The sequence below is a fragment of the Tamandua tetradactyla genome, chromosome 15 (genome assembly GCF_023851605.1).
Source record: "Tamandua tetradactyla isolate mTamTet1 chromosome 15, mTamTet1.pri, whole genome shotgun sequence".
NCBI classification, from domain to species: Eukaryota; Metazoa; Chordata; class Mammalia; order Pilosa; family Myrmecophagidae; genus Tamandua; species Tamandua tetradactyla.
This window is the reverse complement of record NC_135341.1, coordinates 76,945,165-76,967,254: the sequence shown is the minus strand read 5'-3', so window position 1 is coordinate 76,967,254 and position 22,090 is coordinate 76,945,165. Positions and strand designations below refer to the sequence as shown.

The window sequence follows — 22,090 nt, the reverse complement described above, 5'->3', positions numbered from 1 at the left end:
ATAATGGCCATTCTAGTAGGTGTGACTGGATATTTCATTGTGCTTTTGATTTGCATTTCCATAATTCCTAGGGAAGTTGAGCATCGTTTCATATGTTTTGAGCCATATGTATTTCCTCTTTGGATAAGTGTCTGCCCATGTCCTTTGTCCATTTTTTAATTGGGTTGTCTTTTTGTTGTTGAGTTGTAGTATCTCTTTACATATTCTGGATATTAAACACTTGTCTGATATGTGGTTTCTAAATATTGCCTCCCATTGTGTAGGCTGCTTTTTACTTTCACGACAAAGTCCATTAATGTGGAAAAGTATTCAATTTTGAGGAAATCCCATTATCTATTTCTTCTTTCATTGCATGCGCTTTGGTTGTAAGGTCTAGGAAACCAACTCTTATCACAAGATTCTTAAATATTTCCCTATATTTTCTTCTAAATGTTTTAGGGTCTTTGATTCATTTTGAGATAATTTTTTGTATACTGTGTAAGAGACGGGTCCTCTTTCATTCCTTTGGATATGGATATCCAGTTCTCCAAGCACCAGTTGTTGAAGAGGCTGCTCTGTCCCAGTTGAGGTGACTTGACCACCTCATCAAAGATCAGTTGGCTGTAGATGAGAATGTCTATGTCTGAGCACTCAATTTGATTCCATTGGTTAGTACATCTATCTTTATGCCAGTACCATGCTGTTTTGACCATTGTAGCTTTGCAATATGCTTTAAAATCGTTAGTGTAAGACCTCCCATTTCATTTTTCTTTCTCAAGATATTTTTAGCTATTTGGAGCACCCTGCTCTTCCAAATAAATCTGATTATTCTGCAGAGTAAGTTGTTAGGACTTTAATTGGTATATTAGTTTGCAAGCTGCCAGAATGCGATATGCCAGAACCAGAATGGCTTTTAAAAAGGGAATTTAATAAGTTACAAATTTACAGTTCTAAGCCTAAAAATGTCCAAACTAAGGTATCCAGCAATTAATTCAAGAAAGGTCAGGAACACCTGTGTTGGCTGGGCAGTCAAGTGGCTGGCATCTGCTGGTCCCCTGCTCCTGGGTTCTGTTGCTTTCAGCCTCTGCTCCTGTGGGTGTTCCTCACTTTGCTTATCTGGGGTACACCACTGATTCAAACCAGCACATAGGTCTTTTATGTCCTTGGTTACATTTATTCCTAAGAATTTGATTCTTTTGTTTGCTATTGTAAATGGAATTTTTTCTTGATTTCTTCCACAGATTACTCATTATGGGTGTTGATTTCTGCATGTTGATCTTATATCCTGCCACTTCGTGGGATCATTTATTAGCTTTAGTAGCTTTGCTGTAGATTTTTTTTATATAAGATCATTTGACACTAATTTTGAAAGAACTTCTACTTTGTTTAAAATACTATCAAATAGCATTACATACTACAGAAAAATATTTCATCAAAGGAAAAGACGATCCATATGGCAAGCTTCTTTGCAGTCTTATTTTAAGAAATAACCACAGTTGTCCCAACCTTCATCAAACACCTTCTTGATCAGTCAACAGTCATCAACACAGAGGCAAGACCCTCTACCAGCAAAAAACATTATGACTCACTGAAGGCTCAAATGATGGTTAGTATTTTTTTTTAGCAACTGAGCATTTTTAAATTAATGTAGGTAAATTGCTTTTTTTAGACATAATACTATTGCACACAACAGACTACAGTATAGTGTAAACATAACTTTTATATGCACTTGGAAACCAAAAATTTTCATGACTCACTTTATTACAATATTCACTTTATTGTGGTGGTCCAGAATAAAAGTTCACCTGTAACGTACCTAGTAAGATTGTTTCTTTTGGTGGAGAGGTTGAAAAACAGAATGCTAACAGCATGCTTGTGACAAGGCACTATGAGTAAGAAATGATTTAAGAAAATAACAGGCCACGTTGTAAGCAGAAATGAAAGGGACTGAAAGTTCAGAATTTCCAAGTCGTCTAGGACTGGAAGAGGTAACTTAATCCAAACTATAGCAGAAAAACTAGAGCCTTTTGAACAACAAAAGCTGATTAAAACTCAGTTTCAGGGCAAGGACTAAATTAAAGATGTGGCATTTACAACCTTTTAGAAAACCTGTGAATAAGATCTAGTATAGGTAGTAGTTTCCTAGACCTTACATTCAAAGCACAAGAAATGAAAAAAAAATAGATAAATGGAACCTCCTAAAAATTAAATACTTCTGTGCTTCAAAGCACTTTGTCAAAAAGATGAATAAGCAGCTGACTCAATGGAAGAAAATATTTGGAAATCATGTATGTGACAAGGGTTTGATAGCCATAATATTCAAAGAAACCCTACAACTCAATAATAAAAGGATAAATAACCCAATTAAAATGGGCCAAAGACATGAATAGGCATTTTTCTAATGAAGAAATACAAACGGCTAAAAAGCACATGAAAAGATGCTCATTTTCACTTGCTATTAGGGAAATGCAAATCAAACCCACAATCATTTTACATTTATGAGAATGGCCACTGTTAAACAAACTGGAAACTACAAGTATTGGAAAGGATGTAGTGAAACAGGAAAACTAATTAACTGCTGGTTGGAATGTATAATGGTACAGTCACTGGAGAAGGCAATTTGGTAGTTCCTTAGAAAGCTAAGTACAGAGTTGCTTATATGTCAATCTGCTATTCAGTATATACCAAGAAGAACTGAAATCAGGGATGTGAACAAACATTTGCACACTGATGTTCATAGTGGCATTATTCACAATTGCTAAAAGATGGAAACAATCCAATTGCCTATCAAGTGATGAATGGATAAGCAAAAATGTGGAATATATATATATATATATATATACACACACACACACACACACACACACACACATATATGATGGAATATTATTCAGCAGTAAGAAGTAATGAAGCCCTGAAGCACACAACATGGAAGAACTGTGCGGACATTACATTGAGTGAAATAAGTCAAGACAGAAAAGAACAAATATTTTATGATCTCAATAATATGAACTTATTATACTAAGTAAACTCATGGACACAGAATCTAGAATACAGGCTACGAGGAGATAGAGTGAGGCTAGAGAATGGAGAGTGGTTGCTTAAGATGTTCAAAATTGTTAACAAGGTTGAATTTAAATGAGTGGAAATGGATAGAGGTGATAGCACATTATTGTGAGTATAATTCACAGTGTAGAAATTGTGTGAGTGTGGTTGATAGGGGAAGTCTAGAGTCATATATATCAACGAAAGGAAAGCCAGAGATTAAAACATGGGACTGTACAACTCAGTAAATCTTGTAGTGGACGATGACTGTGATTAAGAGTACAAATATAGCTCCACCCCCCTATCCCATATTATTGACAGCCCCTGCCAACATGAAAAAGTTAGAATGGCCATAGCCCAAACACCCCTAAAGAGTGGGAGAAAGATAGCGATGGTAGAATTATACAGAGAAGGTAGGGTTCAACAAATGAGCATGATTGCTAAATTATTATATTGATATTTCTTTTAATCCTCAGTGTCTGGGAGCAGCTAGTAGTAAAAACCTAAGAATGTAGAATTGTAACTCATACCAAACTCTGCAATCTGTTCTACAGCTAATTGTTGTGCTGTGCTTTGAAATTTATTGCTTTTTTGTATATATGCTATTTTTCACAAAAAAGAAAAAAAAGTTGTTGTGATGATAAAAACCAAAATAAAATTTAAAAAAGTCCAAATTAAAAAAAAGTGCAAATATAAAATATTTCCTCTTTGAACTAGAACAAATTTACAAACTATTATATGGCATTAATAATAGAGTGGCATATGGGGAAAATGTACATACTGTAAACTTTGAGCTACAGTTAACAGTAATTAATATCTTAATATTCTTTCATCAATAGTAACATATGTACTGTGTTAATGCTAGGGATCAATGATAGGGGACCAGGGCATATAGGATGTTTTGGGTTTTGTCTCTTTTTTCTTTTTTCTTTTTTTTTGCATCCTGAAGTAATAATTGTAGTGATGAATGCACAACTATGTGATGGTACTGTGAGCCACTGATTGCATACTTTAGATGGATTGCACAGTATGTGAATTTATCTCAATAAAATTGCATTAAAATAAACAAAAAGAAAAACCTCTGAATAAAGTGGTCCTCAGAGGGACAAAATGACCCAAGGAAGAGAGACTGAGGGCATGGATCTTCCCCAGAAGCTTGATAAATTCAAGGAACCAAAGATGAGGTCTAGAAAAGAAAGCATTTACTTCCTTGCCCAATTTTACTCATGTAATTTGCTTTGACCAATGATGTGTGAATATGAGTGAAATCTGTCAATTTCGTACTGTAGATTTAATGGCTGCCACATGATTAAGTATTCTCTTTTCCCTCCACCATAAAGCCAGCAGTTTTGTACACAGAGGCTATGTCATCAGCCTAGGTTTCAGAGTAAAGATGACATTAAGCAGATCTGGACCCATCCTTGCTGGTACATAGCAGAGTGGGAAATAAACGTTTTTGACTGCTATCTACAGCTATTTGATGGTTGATTGTTACCACAGCATAGATCAGCCTACCCTGATGGATATAAAGAATTTTTAAAATATTTCTCAAAATTTCAAAGTTCTCAAAGAGGACTATTTCATGCTACTATAAATAACAGTTTGCTCATTAAACAAAGTCAGTGAATAGTGAGAGAGAAACCTTTGGTGATTTTAAAAGCTAGTTATTAAAGTTCTATAGGGGACTATGTTTTGTTAAAACTGACCCCATCCTCCGATTCTGCGTAACATCTGTTTTTTCAGTATGCTGTATGGCGGGGGTCACATTTCATTATTTTACCATGTGAGTATCCGTGTATTGCAGCACCATTTGCCAAATTTTTGTTTGTTTGGTTTTTTGTTTGTTTGCTTGTTTGTTTAGGAAGTTCATGGGCTGGGAATCAAACCCAGGTCTCCTGCATGGCAGGCGAGACCTCTGTTTTTTCTTAAGAGATTAATCTCTGTATGGCAGTCTTACTTACAGTACCCTCCCCTAACCCTTCAGTTCTGCATGCAATGGTACTATTCAAAAATATATTCTTGCACTTTTTCCAATTAATTAAAAATGAAAAAGTTATTTAATAATTTTTGATCCTTAAGAATAAAAATGGACTTCCGGAGAAGATGGCGGCTTAGTAAGACGCGCGGATCTTAGTTTCTCCTCCAGGACAGCTACTAGGGGAGTAGAAACCATACAGAACAGCTCCCAAAGCCACGACAGAGATAAAAAAGACAGCGTACCCCATCCTGGAATAGCTGGCTGGCTGAGAGAACCCGCTCTGGTGAGATCGCCGAGGGGCGCGGGCCTCACCGGGTGGGGCGGCAAGCGGCCGGAGTCACTTCCTTCCCCCTTCCCGGGCCGGCTGGGAGAATTGGACAGGCGGTCCCCTGAAACCAAGGCGGCTGGCGCCCACACCACGCGCGGCCCCCCAGACCAACTGAGAGAATTGGATCGGAAATCCCCAGGCCGCGGAGAACGGTGACGGGGGGGGGGCCCTTCCAAACCTGTGACTCCCCGGGAACGTGCACTCTCCCGGGTGGGCCGCTGCAGCTGGCGCACACCCGCCACGCTTGGGGCCCTGGGCCGACTAGGAAATTCGGACAGGCGCTTTCCCAGGCTGCGGCGGCCAGCGACCCTCCCCGCGTTCAGACCCCGGGCCGGCTGGCACTCTTCCAAACTGCTTCGGTTAGCGAACCTCCCAGACGGCGAGAGTTTTCCAAATTTAAAGGACCCACAGCACCTTACACTGGTGGGACCCGCAGACAAACGTGTGCCACGAGCACCACCTATTGGGCAGGATAAGAAAAACAGAACCTAGAGATTTCACAGAAAAATCTTCCAAACTTTTGGATCCAACACCCAGGGAAATCTGTCTAAATGCGCAGACGCCAGCAGAAGATAATGGATCACGCTCAAAAAATTGAAAATATGGCCCAGTCAAAGGAACAAACCAATAGTTCAAATGAGATACAGGAGCTGAGACAACTAATGCTGAATATATGAACAGAAATGGAAAACCTCTTCAAAAACAAAATCGATAAATTGAGGGAGGACATGAAGAAGACATGGGCTGAACAAAAAGAAGAAATAGAAAAACTGAAAAAACAAATCACAGAACTTATGGAAGTGAAGGACAAAGTAGAAAAGATGGAAAAAACAATGGATACCTACAATGATAGATTCAAAGAGACAGAAGATAGAATTAGTGATTTGGAGGATGGAACATCTGAATTCCAAAAAGAAACAGAAACTATCGGGAAAAGAATGGAAAAATTTGAACAGGGTATCAGGGAACTCAAGGACAATATGAAGCGCACAAATATACGTGTTGTGGGTGTCCCAGAAGGAGAAGAGAAGGGAAAAGGAGGAGAAAAACTAATGGAAGAAATTATCACTGAAAATTTCCCAACTCTTATGAAAGACCTAAAATTACAGATCCAAGAAGTGCAGCGCACCCCAAAGAGATTAGACCCAAATAGGCGTTCTCCAAGACACTTACTAGTTAGAATGTCAGAGGTCAAAGAAAAAGAGAGGATCTTGAGAGCAGCAAGAGAAAAACAATCCATCACATACAAGGGAAACCCAATAAGACTATGTGTAGATTTCTCAGCAGAAACCATGGAGGCTAGAAGACAGTGGGATGATATATTTAAAATACTAAAAGAGAAAAACTGCCAACCAAGACTCCTATATCCAGCAAAATTGTCCTTCAACAATGAGGGAGAAATTAAAACATTCTCAGACAAAAAGTCACTGAGAGAATTTGTGACCAAGAGACCAGCTCTGCAAGAAATACTAAAGGGAGCACTAGAGTCAGAAACGAAAAGACAGAAGAGAGAGGTATGGAGAAGAGTGTAGAAAGAAGGAAAATCAGATATGATATATATAATACAAAAGGCAAAATGGTAGAGGAAAATATTATCCAAACAGTAATAACACTTAATGTTAATGGACTGAATTCCCCAATCAAAAGACATAGATTGGCAGAATGGATTAAAAAACAGGATCCTTCTATATGCTGTCTACAGGAAACACATCTTAGACCCAAAGATAAACATAGGTTGAAAGTGAAAGGTTGGGAAAAGATATTTCATGCAAATAACAACCAGAAAATAGCAGGAGTGGCTATACTAATATCCAACAAGTTAGACTTCAAATGTAAAACAGTTAAAAGAGACAAATAAGGACACTATATACTAATAAAAGGAACAATTAAACAAGAAGACATAACAATCATAAATATTTATGCACCAAACCAGAATGCCCCAAAATACGTGAGGAATACACTGCAAACACTGAAAAGGGAAATAGACACAAATACCATAATAGTTGGAGACTTCAATTCCCCACTCTCAACAATGGACAGAACATCTAGACAGAGGATCAATAAAGAAATAGAGAATCTGAATATTACTATAAATGAGCTAGACTTAACAGACATTTATAGGACATTATATCCCACAACAGCAGGATACACCTTTTTCTCAAGTGCTCATGGATCATTCTCAAAGATAGACCATATGCTGGGTCACAAAGCAAGTCTTAACAAATTTAAAAAGATTGAAATCATACACAACGCTTTCTCGGATCATAAAGGAATGAAGTTGGAAATCAATAATAGGCGGAGTGCCAGAAAATTCACAAATACGTGGAGGCTCAACAACACACTCTTAAACAACGAGTGGGTCAAAGAAGAAATTGCAAGAGAAATTAGTAAATACCTTGAGGTGAATGAAAATGAAAACACAACATATCAAAACTTATGGGATGCAGCAAAGGCAGTGCTAAGAGGGAAATTTATTGCCCTAAATGCCTATATCAGAAAAGAAGAAAAGGCAAAAATGCAGGAATTAACTGTTCACTTGGAAGAACTGGAGAAAGAACAGCAAACTAATCCCAAAGCAAGCAAAAGGAAAGAAATAACAAAGATCAGAGCAGAAATAAATGAAATTGAAAACATGAAAACAATAGAGAAAATCAATAAGACCAGAAGTTGGTTCTATGAGAAAATCAATAAGATTGATGGGCCCTTAGCAAGATTGACAAAAAGAAGAAGAGAGAGGATGCAAATAAATAAGATCAGAAATGGAAGAGGAGACATAACTACTGACCTCACAGAAATAAAGGAGGTAATAACAGGATACTATGAACAACTTTACACTAATAAATACAACAATTTAGATGAAATGGACGGGTTCCTGGAAAGGCATGAACAACCAACTTTGACTCAAGAAGAAATAGATGACCTCAACAAACCAATCACAAGTAAAGAAATTGAATTAGTCATTCAAAAGCTTCCTAAAAAGAAAAGTCCAGGACCAGATGGCTTCACATGTGAATTCTACCAAACATTCCAGAAAGAATTAGTACCAACTCTCCTCAAACTCTTCAAAAAAATCAAAGTGGAGGGAAAACTACCTAATTCATTCTATGAAGCCAACATCACCCTCATACCAAAACCAGGCAAAGATATTACAAAAAAAGAAAACTACAGACCAATCTCTCTAATGAATATAGATGCAAAAATCCTCAATAAAATTCTAGCAAATCGTATCCAACAACACATTAAAAGAATTATACATTATGACCAAGTAGGATTCATCCCAGGTATGCAAGGATGGTTCAACATAAGAAAATCAATTAATGTAATACACCATATCAACAAATCAAAGCAGAAAAATCACATGATCATCTCAATTGATGTAGAGAAGGCATTTGACAAGATTCAACATCCTTTCCTGTTGAAAACACTTCAAAAGATAGGAATACAAGGGAACTTCCTTAAAATGATAGAGGGAATATATGAAAAACCCACAGCTAATATCATCCTCAATGGGGAAAAATTGAAAACTTTCCCCCTAAGATCAGGAACAAGACAAGGATGTCCACTATCACCACTATTATTCAACATTGTGTTGGAGGTTCTAGCCAGAGCAATTAGACAAGAAAAAGAAATACAAGGCATCAAAATAGGAAAGGAAGAAGTAAAACTATCACTGTTTGCAGACGATATGATACTATACGTCGAAAACCCGGAAAAATCCACAACAAAACTACTAGAGCTAATAAATGAGTACAGCAAAGTAGCAGGTTACAAGATCAACATTCAAAAATCTGTAGCATTTCTATACACTAGTAATGAACAAGCTGAGGGGGAAATCAAGAAATGAATCCCATTTACAATTGCAACTAAAAGAATAAAATACCTAGGAATAAATTTAACTAAAGAGACAAAAAAACCTATACAAAGAAAACTACAAAAAACTGTTAAAAGAAATCACAGAAGACCTAAATAAATGGAAGGGCATACTGTGTTCATGGATTGGAAGACTAAATATAGTTAAGATGTCAATCCTACCTAAATTGATTTACAGATTCAATGCAATACCAATCAAAATCCCAACAACTTATTTTTCAGAGATAGAAAAACCAATAAGCAAATTTATCTGGAAGGGCAGGGTGCCCCGAATTGCTAAAAACATCTTGAGGAAAAAAAACGAAGCTGGAGGTCTCGCGCTGCCTGACTTTAAGGCATATTATGAAGCCACAGTGGTCAAAACAGCATGGTATTGGCATAAAGATAGATATATCGATCAATGGAATCGAATAGAGTGCTCAGATATAGACCCTCTCATCTATGGACATTTGATCTTTGATAAGGCAGTCAAGCCAACTCACCTGGGACAGAACAGTCTCTTCAATAAATGGTGCGTAGAGAACTGGATATCCATATGCAAAAGAATGAAAGAAGACCCATCTCTCACACCCTATACAAAAGTTAACTCAAAATGGATCAAAGATCTAAACATTAGGTCTAAGACCATAAAACAGTTAGAGGAAAATGTAGGGAGATATCTTATGAATCTTACACCTGGAGGCGGTTTTATGGACCTTAAACCTAAAGCAAGAACACTGAAGAAGGAAATAAATAAATGGGAGCTCCTCAAAATTAAACACTTTTGTGCATCACAGAACTTCATCAAGAAAGTAGAAAGACAGCCTACACAATGGGAGACAATATTTGGAAATGACATATCAGATAAAGGTCTAGTATCCAGAATTTATAAAGAGATTGTTCATCTCAACAACAAAAAGACAGCCAACCCAATTACAAAATGGGAAAAAGACTTGAACAGACACCTATCAGAAGAGGAAATACAAATGGCCAAAAGGCACATGAAGAGATGCTCAATGTCCCTGGCCATTAGAGAAATGCAAATCAAAACCACAATGAGATATCATCTCACACCCACCAGAATGGCCATTATCAACAAAACAGAAAATGACAAGTGCTGGAGAGGATGCGGAGAAAGAGGCACACTTATCCACTGTTGGTGGGAATGTCAAATGGTGCAACCACTGTGGAAGGCAGTTTGGCGGTTCCTCAAAAAGCTGAATATAGAATTGCCATACGACCCAGCAATACCATTGCTGGGAATATACTCAAAGGACTTAAGGGCAAAGACACAAACGGACATTTGCACACCAATGTTTATAGCAGCGTTATTTACAATTGCAAAGAGATGGAAACAGCCAAAATCTCCATCAACAGAAGAGTGGCTAAACAAACTGTGGTATATACATACGATGGAATATTATGCAGCTTTAAGACAGAATAAACTTATGAAGCATGTAATAACATGGATGGACCTAGAGAACATTATGCTGAGTGAGTCTAGCCAAAAACTAAAGGACAAATACTGTATGGTCCCAATGATGTGAACGGACATTCGAGAATAAATGTGGAATATGTCATTGGTAACAGAGTCCAGCAGGAGGTAGAAACAGGGTAAGATAATGGGCAATTGGAGCGGAAGGGATACAGACTGTGCAACAGGACTAGATACAAAAACTCAAAAATGGACAGCACAATAATACCTAATTGTAAAGTAATCATGTTAAAACACTGAATGAAGCTGCATCTGAGCTATAGGTTTTTGTTTTGTTTTGTTTTTATTATTATTACTTTTATTTTTTTCTCTATATTAACATTCTATATCTTTTTCGGTTGTGTTGCTAGTTCTTCTAAACCGATGCAAATGTACCAAGAAATGATGATCATGCATCTATATGATGATGTTAAGAATTACTGATTGCATATGTAGAATGGTATGATTTCTAAATGTTGGGTTAATTTCTTTTTTTTTCCGTTAATTAAAAAAAAAAAAAAAGAGAGAAGGGGTAATTGGAGCTGAAGGGATACAAACTGTGCAACAGGACTGGATATAAAAACTCAGAAATGGACAGCACAATACTACCTAATTGTAATGCAATTATGTTAAAACATTGAATGAAGCTGCATGTAAGGTATAGGTTTTTTTTTTCTCTCTATTATCGTTTTAATTCTTATTCTGTTGTCTTTTTATTTCTTTTTCTAAATCGATGCAAATGTACTAAGAAATGATGAATATGCAACTATGTGATGATATTAAGAATTACTGATTGTACATGTAGAATGGAATGATTTCTAAATGTTTTGTTAATTTTATTTAAGTAATAAAAAAAAAAAAGATGTAATGGAGAGGTTGGAGGGAAATGCCTGAAAATCTAGAGCTGGTTCCAGTAGCCATGTTTCTTGAAGATTACTGTATAATGATATAGCTTTCACAACGTGACTGTGTCACTGTGAAAACCTTGTGTCTGATGCTCCTTTTATCTACCTTGTCAACAGATGAATAAAACATATGGAATAAAAATAAATAATAGAGAACAAATGTTAAAAAATAAAAAATAAAAAATAAAAAAAAAAGAATAAAAATGAACGAGACTTGCATTTTAGTCTGCAATGAACTACTATTACTTAATTGAAATGCCAGTTCTGTTCTACCTTTCCAAAATTGTGATGGAGTCAGAACATATTTGGCAGCAATGGCTATTGAACATGTTGAGCCCTTAGGTAAGTTCTTCACACAGAACTGACAGCATCAAATAACACCCAGTGTGAGCCAATGTTCCTGTTTGTTCACAAGGACAAGGAAGGTATTTTGTTCAAGTATATAGCACAGTGTTTTGCACAGAGCATGTGATCAATAAATGTCATATCTCCTCCTGTACCCAGAACCCTTCTTGAAGGGTGTTTTACTGAAGAGAATGGCTGATCAGTCTTACTGTCAATTTAAGGTTTTAAAACAGAGATGAGAAGGGATTTTTCCACAGCACTGCTTTTAGAGGAGCTCAGTTTTCTGGTCAGGGTGATCAAAGGTCCCTTATAGAACATTTAATGAGGGCAAAAGGAAGACATTGATTTAGCAGAAAAAAATGGTAAGTAACATCCAACAGATTAATTTAATTAGTTCCCTCCATCCCTGACCCTTTTCGGAGTTCTGGCAATATTCAGGGAAGTTCAACAGATGAAATTTCTTATTCTCCTACCCTTGCCACATCTCTGGAATATAAAAAAGTCATTTTTCTTGGGTAAGAAAATAATATCTTCCATGATTTACTCTCGCTTCTTGACTTGATATAAATAAAATCAAGGTTGACATATCGAAAGTCTTGAAGGCCTCTGCCCTGGACATTAGCCCTTTTGCCCAGATACTCTGACGGAAGTCTGCTGCCAAAAGTCACTTCCACTTTCACAAAATTGCAATCTTTAAGACTAGAGAGAAAGATAATTTCCTTTCCATGTGGTGTCAAGTTAAAAGTTGAGATCTTTGTTGCCATGGAGATGAGATTTTTCTTTGCAGTGCTGGCCTTTTCCTGGCAGATGAAGCCAGTACTATAATCAATAAGAAAGCAGTACTTCATTTTCCTTATCTTTTTGGTTTGGTTAAGCTGCCAGAATGCAATATACCAGAAATGGACTGGAAGGGAATTTATTCAATTACAAGTCACAATTCTCAGGCTGTGAAAATGTGCAAATTAAGGCATCAACAAGAGAATACCTTCACTCGAGAAAGGCTGATTGCATCTGGGGTTTCTCTGTCACATGGGAAGGCACATGACAATGTCTGCTAACCCTTTTCTCCTGCTTTGGTTTCAAAATGGCTCTCTCAGATCCTATGGGTCCTTCCTTAGCACCTACGGGGGTGTTCTGTTTCCAAGCGTCTGCTCTCTGTGTCAGCTCTCTACGCATCTGTGCTTTCTCCAAAATGTCTACCTCTTAAAGGATTCCAGTAAGTGGATTAAGACCCATCTTGAATGGGTGGGGTCACATCTCCATGGAAACAACCTAATCAAAAGGTCCCACCCACAAATGGGTGGGTTACAACTCCATGGAAACAATCTAAGGAAGAGGTCCCACCTAATAACAGCTCTGCCCCCACAAGACTGGATTAAAAGAACAAGGCTTTCCTGGGGTACATAACAGCTTCAAAACAGTACAATATCCCTTTTGGGATACAGGATTCTAAGCAAAAGCTTATAGAACCATATTTGATGGGCCCAAAATGTCCATGGTTGAAATTATCCCTGTGAAACAAATACTTGCATATCCAGTATAATACCAAACTATGCTTTCATCATACTCTGCTGAAGGATTTGCTAGAAGTTTAAGTATACAGGCCAACAATACACATGCATGTAAAATATAGTCCTTGGCTCCTAACAACTCTTTATCAATACATTTCTCTGGTTCTTCTGATCCCATCAAAATTAGGCTCCTAATAAGCCCTTCATATGTATGAAATGCTTTTTGACCAAAACCCAACTTCAGTTGAGAATTCCTTAGACCCTGAATTTTGGAATGAAGTCAAAGGACAAAAAATAATTTTTCTAGAACACAGTGTCGCAAATTTGTGTCAATTAAATGTCTATTACTAGACCTGCTGTGATAGTTAATTGCATTATCATTAAAGCTGAAATCTCTCTGGCTTTGCTTTTCTTTTTGATCATATGATTATCTTCTGGTCATTTTGAAGCCCTAAAATTTTCTCTTCTTCTTCACAGAGGAACAGCATGACGGAAAAGAACAATCATTTCAAGTTTTTACCAACTTAATGGATGAATAGATGATATTCCCTCTTATTTGCTGTGTGTGTGTGTGTGTCAGAGTTAGTAACCACACCCTGAAAATTTCACTTTTAGAATATAGTGATTCAAGCAGAATCTGTATTTATATTTGTCTACCCTTGACGTTAGAAAAGTCCTCCTCTGTGTTTAAAGGTCATCTCCCTTCAGAGAAGAGCAAATGGAATAAAATAGGAGCAAGTAGATATGTGCATAACCACTAGATCAGCCAAATCAGCCTTGGTAATTGATAAAATGACCAACATCATAGGTAGATTACTTTAGGACTAGGATTGTATGTCCCTTTAAGGACAGAAACAGGAAAGGGAATTGTGGCATGGTCAATACTATATGCTCATGAGATTTATTTCTTCCTTCTCCAGGCCAAAGAGCTAAACTATATTCTCTGGGCACTCTTGTAGTTAGAAGGGCCCATATGACAGAGTTCTAGCCAACTGCCAGAGTACAGAACCACTTATGTCTATCCTGCAGGATCCTCTACTATCTTTCTCACTTTTCTGCTTACTAGACACAGAGAACCCAGAGGAGGGATGCTAAATCCTAGGAGATGGCAGACCTACTACATTACAGGAGAATCCTAGGTCCTTAAATGACTCTATGAAGCAGGATAACTCTCTACCTTATGCTAAGCCAAACTGCACTGTACCAGGATATGAGTGACAAATAACTTTTTTATATTGTTAAACCCTTGAGATTTGACTTTTTGTTAAAGCAAGTAGCATTACTTACTCTAACTTAGGAAGCTAAATGGATGCTGAAATATCATTTTTTTCCTGTAAGTTCAGCCCACCCTAAGTAGTCAAACAGTGTCCTGACCTAATCCTTAATAATTCACATTAGAATTTGAGGTAACTGTTGGTGAACAGGCACTATTTATTGATCCTCTGGGCTTAAGGGCCACAGAAGCAATATTCTTAACAATTAGTACAAACCTGGAAGTGATGGCCAAAAACATAAATAAAAATTCATCCCCTTCACTTTCCCAAACCTTCAATGCCTATGAAAGAAGGAACTAAGTAAAGAACATCTAATACAACTTTTCTAAAAGCTGGAACCCACAAATGTCATTTCAGAGTAAGGCTGGGAGGACATGGGAAAAAGAAAGGACCATCTATAACATACAATCTCTTCCAAATTATTCCCTCATCTTTTACATAAGATTTTCTCCTACAATACCAATTTTAATTTTGCAAATAAGTAGTGTGTAGACTCGCCTGGTTCACTGGGAAAGGTTTCCAAGAAAATTAAACATTAGGGCTGCTTGCTTAGTTTATTGGTTTTGCTCTCTATAAATTCCCTTTTTAACCCAGTTTTGAAGAATAACATTCCTCAGTGTCAATGTGACAGATTAGCTTCAATTTTAATGGAGTTCGAAAATTGAGAAAGAAAGGGAAGACTAGCCATGGTTCTCATCCTAGCAAGGCAGAAAGAGAGAATTAGGTCTGAAAGACAGACTTTAATGGCTCTGAGGAAGAAGTGGTACATGAGTTATCAGATACTTTAAAACAAAACAAAACTATTGCCAGAATCCTATTATTTGTTCCTGTCTTTTTACTTTTTCAGCAACTAGCACCCTGAGATATATGAAGTTTCAAGTAAGTTAAAAGGACACATCCCAGAGAGTAAATGGGGAATTGCTGGGAAACTAGCCATGTTGTCCTGTTAAATCACACTCAAGACCATTAAGATGCCAATGAGTTAGGGACAGCCTTGGAGATTCAGGCTCAGAATTCCTTCTAACATCCTCTCAGCCCAGCAGTAGCTCCACAAAACATACTATTTTATTCTCATTTTTTTTTTAATTGGAAGAATTGTGGGTTTACAGAATAATTATGCCTGAAATAGAAGATTCCCACATACCAAATTATTAATACTTTGCATTGGTGTAGTGTATTTGTTACAACTGATGAAAGCACATTTTTATAATTGTACTATTTACTATAGTCCATGGTTTAAATTAGGGTTCACTGTCGCAGTTCCATGGATCTTTTAAAAAATGTTAGCCCAGTAACATATATACAGCCTAGAATTTCCTCTTTAAGTCACATTCAGATTTAGAATTTAGTCTTGGTAGTAACATTCACATCACCACCATCCATTACCAAAAGTTTTCCATTGACCCAAATAGAAACTCTGTCCATTGTAAGCCTTAAATACCTATTTCCTACTCTGACCTCATCCACTGATAACCTACGTTCTAGATTCTAAACTATGAGTTTGCTTATAATAATTGTTTCATACTAGTTAGCTCATACACTATTTGTGGTAGGATAGTGTCTGGCTTATTTCAATCAACATGATGTCTTCAAGGTTCATTCATGTTGTCACACTATCAGAACTTCATTCCTTTTTATAGTTGAATAATATTACATTGTATGGTATATGCCACATTTTATTTATCCTTTCATTGCTTGATGGACAGTTGGGTTGCTTCCAACTTTTGGCAGTTGTGAATAATGCTGATATGAACACTGGTCTGCAAATACCTGCTTGAGTCCCTGCTTTTCAATTCTTTGGGTGTATATCTAGTAGTGGACTGTCAGGTCACATGGTAACTCTACACTTAACATTCTCAAGAATTGTCAAATTGTATTCCACAGTAGCTACGCCATTTTACATTGCTACCACCAATGAGTGAGTGTTAACTCTTTCTCCATGCCCTTTCCAAAGCTTTTTATTTTTGGTATTTTTAAAAATAACAATCATTCTAATGGGTGTGAAATGAGTTCTCATTGTGGTTTTGATTTGCAATTTCCTGATGGCTAATGATGTGCAGCATTATTATGTGTGCTTACTGGTTGTTTGTGTATCTTCTTCGGTGAGATATCTACTCAAGTCTTTTGCCCAGTTTTAAATTGAATTGCTTGTCTTTTGGCTGTTAAGCAGAAGGATTTCTTTATATATCCATATCTGTATCAAATATGTGATTTCTACATATTTTCTCCCATTGTATAGGCTGTTATTTTACTTTCATGATTAAATCCTTTGAAGCAGAGAAGTGTTTAATTTTGATGAAGATCCATTTATATTTTCTTTTGTTGCTTGTGTTTTGGATGTAAAGTGTAAGAAACCATCTCCTAATAACAAGGTCCTGAAGATGCTTCTCTATGTTTTCTTCTAGAAGTTTGATAGCTCTGGCTCTTATACTGAAGAGGTTGATCCATTTTGAGTTAATTTTTGTATATGATGTGAAGTAGGGCTCCATCTTCATTCTTCTGCATATAGAGATCCAGTTTTCCCAGGCCACCACTTGAAGAAATTACTCTTTACCAATTGAGTGTTGTGTATTCCCTTGCCAAAAATCATTTGGCCATAAATGTGAGGGTTGATTTTGGAGCTCTCAATTTGATTCTATTGGTCTATATGTCTGTCCTTGTATCAGTACAATGCTGTTTTGATTACCATGGCTTTGTAATAGATTTTAAGATCAGGAAATGTGAGCCCATTAACTTTATTCTTTTTCAAGATGGCTTTGGCTATTCGGGGCCACATATCCTTCCATATAAATGTGATAACAGGCTTTTCCATTTCTGCAAACAAGGTTGCTGGAATTTTTATTGGGATTACACTGGATCTGTAAATCACGCTGGGTAGAAATGGTATCTTAACAATATGTAGTCTTGCAATCCATGAACACAGAATGTCCTTCCATTTATTTAGGTCTTGTTTGATTTCTTTTAGCCATGTTTTATTGTTTTTATGAAAGTCCTTTACATCCTTGGGTTAGATTTATTCCTAGATAAGTGACTCTTTAATTTGCTATCATGAATGGAATTATTTTCCTGATTTCTTCTTTAGACACACTATTGATTTTTGCATGTTGTTCTTGTACCCTGCCACTTGGCTGAATTCCTTAATTAGCTCTAGAAGCTTTGTTAAGGATTTTTCAAATTTTCTGTATCTAGGATCTTATCATCTGCAAACAGTGAAAGTTTTACCTCTTCCTTTCCAATATGAATGCCTTTTATTTTCATTGCCTAATTGTGACTAGAACTTCCAGTACAATGTTGAATAGCAAAACAGTAGTGGCAGTGGGGATCCTTGCTTGTTCTTTGTTTCAGAGGGAAAGATTTATTAAGTCTTTCACCATTAAGCATGATGTTAGCTGCAGGTTTTTTCATATATGCCCTTTATCATGTTGAGGAAGTTTCCTTATATTCCTAGCTTTCTAAGTATTTTTATGAAGGTGTGCTAGATTTTGTGAATTGCCATTTCTGTGTGAACTGAGATGATCTGTGGTTTTCTATTCATTGTGTTGTATAACTGGGATAAATCCCACTTGAATAAATCTTTTAATATGCTGGTGGATTTGGTTTGTTAGTATTTTGTTGAAGATTATTGCATCTATATTCAATAAGAGATAGTGGCCCGTAGTTTTCTTTTCTTGTGGTATCTTTATGCGGCTCTGGTATAAGGGTACCATCAGCCTTGTAGAATGAATTGGGGAGCATTTCCTTGTCTTCAATTTTTTGGAAGAGTTAAAGCAGAATTGGTGTTAATTCTTCATGGAATGTTTGGAAAAATTTTTCTGTGAAACCATCTGGTCCTGGACTCTTCTTTGTTGGCTGATTATTGATTCTATCTTTTTACTAGTTATTGGTTTGTTGAGATTTATTTCTTCTTGAATGAGTACAGGTAGTTTGTTTCTAGGAATTTGCCCATTTCATCTATGTTATCTAGTATGGTGGCACACATTGGTTCATATTATCCTCTTAGAGTCCTTATTTCAGTGTGGTTGGTAGTAATGTCCCTCTTTTCATTTCTAATTTAATCATTTGTGTCCTCTCTCTCTTTTTTTGTCAGTAAAGCTAAAAGTTTGTCAATTTTATTGATCTTTCCAAAGAACCAACTTTTGGATTTGTAAATCCTATTATTTTCTTATTCTCTAATTCATTTATCTCTGGTCAAATCAGAGCAAAGATTATTCCTTCTGCTCACTTTGAGATTAGTTTGCTCTTTGCTTTCTAGTTCTTAAGACTAGGACTCTGATTTGAAATCTTTCTTTTTTTTCAATATAAGTATTTAGAGCTATAAATTTTCTTCTTACCACCTTTTACTGTATCCCATAAGTTTTGGTATGTTGTGTTTTCATTTTTATTCACTTCACAAAATTTCCTAATTTCCCTTTTGATTTCCTCTTTAACCCATTGGTTGGCTAAGAGTATGTTTTAAGATTTCTAAATATTTACAAATTTTCTATTTCTTCCTTTGTTGTTGATATATAACATCATTCCATTGTGGTAAAAAAAAAAAGACATACTGTATGATTTCAAAATTTTGAATTTATTGAGACTTGTTTTGTTACCAAAAACAAGGTCTGTCCTGGAGAATGATCCATGTGGACCCATAAAGAATGTTTATTTGGGTGGTGTTGTGTGAATTGTTCTCTGTATGTCTGTTAGGTCTAGTTGGTTTAAACTATTGTTCAAGTCTTGTATTTCCTCATGAACCTTCTTTTTAGTCCCTCTATTCATATTGGAAGTGTTGTATAAAAGACTACTATTAATGTGGAACTGTCAATTTCTCCCTTCAAATCTGCCAGTATTTGCTTCATATATTTTGGGGCTCTGCTATTAGGTGCATATATATTTATACTTGCTATATTTTCTCAATGAATTGACCCCTGTGCTTATTTGAAACTATAGCGAACCCCAGAAAAGCCACGTTCTTTAGTTCTCATTCAATACTGCTAAAGATTTTTAATTTTTTTCCATGGAGATGTGACCCACCAAGTTGTGGGTGATAATGTCTCATAAGATGGTTTCACGGAGATGTGTCTCCACTCACTCAAGGTGGGGTTGCTTACTGGAGCCCTTTAAGAGGGAACCATTTTGGAAAAAACTTCAGGACCAACAGAGCCTACACAGTCAGAGACCTTTGGAGATGCAGAAGGAAGTCCTTTGAAGGTGAAGCTGGAAGAGAAAGCTAGCAGATTCACTGTGTACCTTTCCCAGCTAAGAGAGAAACCCCAAACTTCACTGGCCCTTTCTCTGGAATTAAGATATCTTTCTCTGGACATCTTAGTTTGGACATTTCTATGGTCTTAGAACTGTAAACTTCTAATTTAATAAATTCCCTCTTTAAAAGTCATTCCATTTCTAGCATATTGCATTCTGGCAGCTTTAGCAAACTAAAACAACCCCTTTATCAATATTATAATGACCATCCTTGTCCCTTGCAACTGTCTTTGACTTAATATCTATTTTTATCTGATATTAGTATAGGTTCCCAAGACTTCTTTTGGTCACTATTTACACGGTGTTTTTTTCTTTTTCTACCCTTTCCTTTTCAACCTGTTTGCATCTTTTCAATTTAAGGTGAGTCTCTCACAGATAGGGTATAGCTGGGTCATGTTTTATTTTTGTTTTTGTTTTAATCCATTCTGCCAATCTCTGTCTTTTGACTGGAGAGTTTAATCCATTTACATTTTAAAACACTATTGATAATGCCACACTTTTTTCTGCCATTTTTATTTAGTCTTTATAAGTCTTATATCTTTTTCATATATCTCTCAATACTTCTGTTAATGCCTACTTTCATATTGACCTGATTTTTTGTATCGTACCTTATTGAGTCCCTTCTTCTTTTTATCACTATACATTTTTTAAATATATATTTTCCTTGTGGTTACCATGGGTTGAAATTTAATGCCCTAAAAATATAACAATCATATTTGATTTAATACTTAATTGACTACAATAACATACACACACACTATTCTCATAACCCTCTGCCCCACCTTTCTTATAATGTTACAAATCATATTTGTACATTATATATCCAAAACTATTGCTTTATTACTTTTTATGCATTTGCATTTTAGCACCAGTAGGAGTTAATAAATAGAGCTATACACTGAAAAAAAATTCAATGCAATAGTAACTGGCATTTATAATTACATAAATGGCTACCTTCACAAGAAGTCTTTATTAATTCAGCTTTGAACCACTGTTTAGTTTCCTTTTCTTTCAGTTTGAAGAACTCCCTGTAGCACTGCATGTAGGGCAGGTCTAATAGTAATGAACTCCCTCAGCTTTTATTTATTTGGGAATGTCTTAATCTCTCATTTTTGAAATAAAATTTCACCAAATATAAAATTCTTGTTTGACAGTTGTTTTCTTTCAGCTATTTAAGTATTTCAACCCACTATCTCCTTCCCACCATGGTTTCTGATGAGAACTCAGTCTCATAACATGTTCCTTCTGCTGCTTTCAGAACCCTCTCTCCTTGTCCTCTGAATTCAACACTCTGATGAATATGTTATGGGGCATATTCTTTTCATGTTTATCCTTGTAGGTGTTCTCTGGGCTTTCTATATATTCATACTCATATTTTTGTTAAGTTTGGGAAGTTCTCTGTCATTATTCATTTTTAAATTAAATGTAATTTTATTGAGATATCTGGATGTTTCTTTTGACCCTTTCTCTCCTTCTTCTGGTTCTGGAACTCCCATAAAGCATATATCAGTATGCCTGAAGGAGTCTCAGAGGTCTCAGGATATTTTTGCTTTTTATAATTCTTTTTTCTTTCTGCTCCTCAGCCTGTCTCATTTCGTGTGACTTATCTTCAAGTTCACGGATTCTTTCTTTTGCCAGTTCCAATTTACTGGGCATTTCCTTCTGGGAGTTTTTCATTTCAGTTACTATGGTCTTCAACTCTAGGAGCTCTGTTTGGTACCTTTTAAAAATTTGCATCTCTTTATTAAAATTCTTGTATTGTTCATTCAGTGTTTTCACGGTATGCTTTAGTTCTTTATATTTTCCTTCATTTCCTCGAGCATACTGACAATCATTTTTTTTTAAGTCTTTGTCCAGTATGTCCAGAGTTTGGTCCTCTTCACTGATGTTTTCTGGATTTTTATCTTCTTCCTTTAGACTGCTGTCATTTCCTGTTGTTTTTTTGTTTGTTTGTCTTGCAATCTTTAAATCTTTTCTGGTACACTGTACATTTTAATATTTTAAAATGTTAGTTCTGGAATTTATTTCCTGTGTTAACTGGTTCTTGAGTTTGTAACCAGCTGGCTATATGACAGAGAATTTCTTTAGTGTCAGCCTTCTTACCAGGAAGGTCCACCCAACAAATGCAAAGTACAGGGTCCTCCCTGCTTTTTTCTGGTTC

At 36.2% G+C, this 22,090-nt stretch overlaps 1 protein-coding gene across 1 annotated transcript in view; it reads right to left on the bottom strand.

Annotated features, from left to right (window-relative positions):
• The window catches only part of TMEM108 (transmembrane protein 108), a 349,819-nt gene that overhangs the window by 224,949 nt on the left and 102,780 nt on the right, over positions 1–22,090 (bottom strand).